The sequence below is a fragment of the Pteropus vampyrus genome, unplaced genomic scaffold (assembly GCF_000151845.1).
Source record: "Pteropus vampyrus isolate Shadow unplaced genomic scaffold, Pvam_2.0 Scaffold43, whole genome shotgun sequence".
Taxonomy (NCBI): Eukaryota; Metazoa; Chordata; class Mammalia; order Chiroptera; family Pteropodidae; genus Pteropus; species Pteropus vampyrus.
This window is the reverse complement of record NW_011888824.1, coordinates 10,991,015-10,994,481: the sequence shown is the minus strand read 5'-3', so window position 1 is coordinate 10,994,481 and position 3,467 is coordinate 10,991,015.

Here is a 3,467-nt window from a genome sequence, read left to right as displayed (position 1 = left end):
TATTATATTGGTTTTGGGTATACGGCATAGTGATTAGACATCTATATAACTCATAAAGTGATCACCCCAATAAATCTAGTGTCCCTTTGATACCGTGCATAGGTATTACAATATTATTAACTGTGTTCCTTATGTTATACTTTATATCTCCATGACTATTTTGCAATTACCAATTTATACTTCTTAATCCAATCCCCTTTTTTCACTGCCCCCGAACCCCCTCCCATCTAGTAACCCTTAAAATGTTCTCTGTATCTATGAGTTTGTTTCTGTTTTTATTGTTATCATTGTTTATTTTGTTCTTTAGATTCCGCATGTATGTGAAATCAGATGGCATTTGTCTTTTCTATTTGACTTAACTCCACTCAGCATAATATCTTTTAGGTCCATCATGAAATATCTTTTCCATCCCTTTAATTTCCATCTGTGTATGTGTCTTTTAATTCGAAGCGAGTCTTGTGTGCAGCCTGCATGAGGGTCTTGTTTTCTTATCCATTCAGCCACCCTATCTTTTTGATTGGAGTGTTTAATTCTTTTTCATTTGAAGTACTTTTTGATAGATATGTAGTTATTACCATTCTTTATTCATATTTTTGATACTTTTTTTAATTCTTCTTAAAGAGATTCTTCCAACATTTCCTGTAATACTGGCTTGGTGGTGATGAACTACTTTGGCTTTGTCTGGGAAACTCTTTATCTGTCCTTCGATTCTAAATGATAGCTTTGCTTGGTAGAGTAATCTTGGTTGTAGGTCCTGGGTTTTCATCACTTTGAATATTTTGTGCAAAGCCCCTCAGGCCTGCAAAGTTGCTGTTGAAAAATCGGCTGACAGTCTTATGGGGGCTCCGTTGTAGGTTTCTAATTACTTTTCTCTTACTGCTTTTTAAGATTCTCTCTTTGTCTTTAACCGTAGGCATTTTAATTATGATGTGTCTTAGTGTGGGCCTCTTTGGGTTCATCTTGTTTGGGACTCTCTGAATTTCCTGGGATTGTATGTCTATTTCCTTCACCGGGTTAGGGAAGTTGTCCATCATTATTTCTTCAAATAGGTTTTCAATTTCTTGCTCTCTCTCTTCTCCTTCTGGTTCCCCTATGATGCAAATGTTGTTACACTTGATATTGTCCCAAAGTCTCTTTAAACTGTCTTCACTTTTTTTTGTTGCTGTTACAATTGAGTGTCCACCACCACTCTATCTTCTATATCACTGATTCGATCCTCCACTTCATCCACTCTGTTGATTCCCTCTAATGTACTCTTCATCGCAGATACTGTATTCTTCATTTCTCACTGGTTCTCTTCTATGTTTTCCATCTCCATTTTTATGTTTTCTATCTCTTTGTTAAAGCTCTCACTGAATTCATCTACTCTGCCCCTAGGTTCCTTGAGCATCCTTACAACCAGTGTTTTGAACTCTGCATCTGGTAGATTGCTTTTCTTAATTTCGTTGAGATCTTTTTCTGGAACTTTGTTCTATGCTTCTTTTTCTCCCCATTTTGGCTGCCTCTCTGTGTCCGTTTCTATGTCTTAGGTAGGGTTCCTAAGTCTCCCGGTCTTAGTAGAGTGACTTTATGTAGTAGGTGTCCTGTGGGGCCCAGTGGCATAGTCCTGGGAGGAGTCCAGCTGCAGGCCGAGTTCAGCCACAGCCTGCGCACTTCCAGGGCCACCTGGTAATAGTCACCAAGCAATCCACAGATGGCTGCCGTCTGTGCTGGGCTTATAGGTGTCTTGAGGGGCCAAGCCAGAAACCGAGGTCAGCTGTCATTAGTTTGAGGCTTGGGCTGCTTAGCAAGAGGTACAGGGCAGGCGGAGGCCAGATGCTACTTCTTTGGGTTTTATGAGCCTTTGAGAGATTTTAGGATAGTCTATAGTAGTCTATAGCAGGAGCCAAGACAGACCTTTTATATGGAATAAATCACTGGAAGTGGCTTGAGTGGGCCCACCAGTTGGGAGAAGCAGAGTCTCACGGAATCACCTGGGCGGAGCAACTTGTCTTACCTAGGTGGATGCTGATTCAGATACCCACAGGCTGCTTGCGTCCACAGGCTGGGAGCAGGGAGGGCTCAACAAAGGAACAAAGGATACTGCCAGCACTTCTGTCTGGGAGAAAGCCACCCCTCCGGCACTTTCCCTGAAGTTGGAAAACTCAGCACCTCCTCATATGTCCCTGGCACCCTTCAAGCAGCTGCTCTAGCATTAGAGCTCAGAGTGAGCAAGTTCCTCATGGGTAAGGCAGGGCATGGGCCCTTTAAGAGGATCATATAGGACTTCCGCTGCCCTTTGTCTCACTCAGCTGCAATCTCAGCTGGTTTTCACAGTCAGAGATTGTGGGGACTTCTCCTGCCAGCACTGGAACCCTGGGCTGAGGAGCCCAGTGTGAAGCTGGGACTCTCACTCCTTGGGTGGAGGAGGGGGCTCTGCAGCCAAGATAACCCTCCCCATTCTCCATCGCCATACTACAGTTGTTGGACTGGGCTGTTTCATGTCTCTACACCCCTGCAGGTTTGAGGTGGTTTTTGTCCCTAGTTGTAGGGCTTCTGTTCAGCCAGACCTCAGGTGACTTGGTGCACTGGTTGCTCTGTAGTTTCGTTATAATTTTGGTGTGGTCGTGAGAGGAGGCGTGCACAGCCTCTACCTTTTATGCCATCCTGACCTGCATTCGCCAAAGTTTTCTTATATAGTCACTTGACAACCTTACAAGTAGGTATTTTATTACTGTAAGAACTGTGATTTAATTTTTATTGAATTTCTTTTTCTACATATGTATTTTTTTAGACACATAGATACCTACATATATATATTTAACATGTACATATACATAAAAGACATATTTGTGTAACTCTTGCCTAATTCATTTTGAGAAACACATATCTCCAGTGATAGACAGTAATATAGAGCATCTCTGAAATTCCATTTTACAAATCCACTTACCAAGCCCTAAGAAAATCCTCTTTATAGAGGTGTCAAGAAAGCCTCATCAAATATAAAAATTGTTGCTGTTTTGTATTTAAAGGTCAGCTAGGAGCTAGAAAAGGCCAGGGAGGCAGGCGTTTATAGTTACTTTTGAATCTGTTTTATATGTGAATGTCTCGGAGTCCACACGTGACTCCGGGCCCCAGCCCACCTGGGGGATGGCGGTGCTGGTGGTAGAGATTCATATCTCAAACTGGGTCATATATGAAGGTGTCTGAGTGAGTGGGTAACCTGTCATTCTTATGGGGGGCATAAAGCAGATAATTTATTGTTAAAACCGGGATCAATTTGAAAGTGAAAGGAATCACTGACTGATGGGATGCTGGAAAAACAGGTGTCAACCAGAGTAAGTGGTCACCCTGCTAACAGTTCTTGATGTCTCTATAGATGAACGAGATCTTCAGCCCCACAGATTTCAAAGCCTTCTTAAGTTATATAAGCAATTATGAAGAAGGTCTCAACAACTCAGGAAAATAAAAGCTGAGTCTTATTAAAG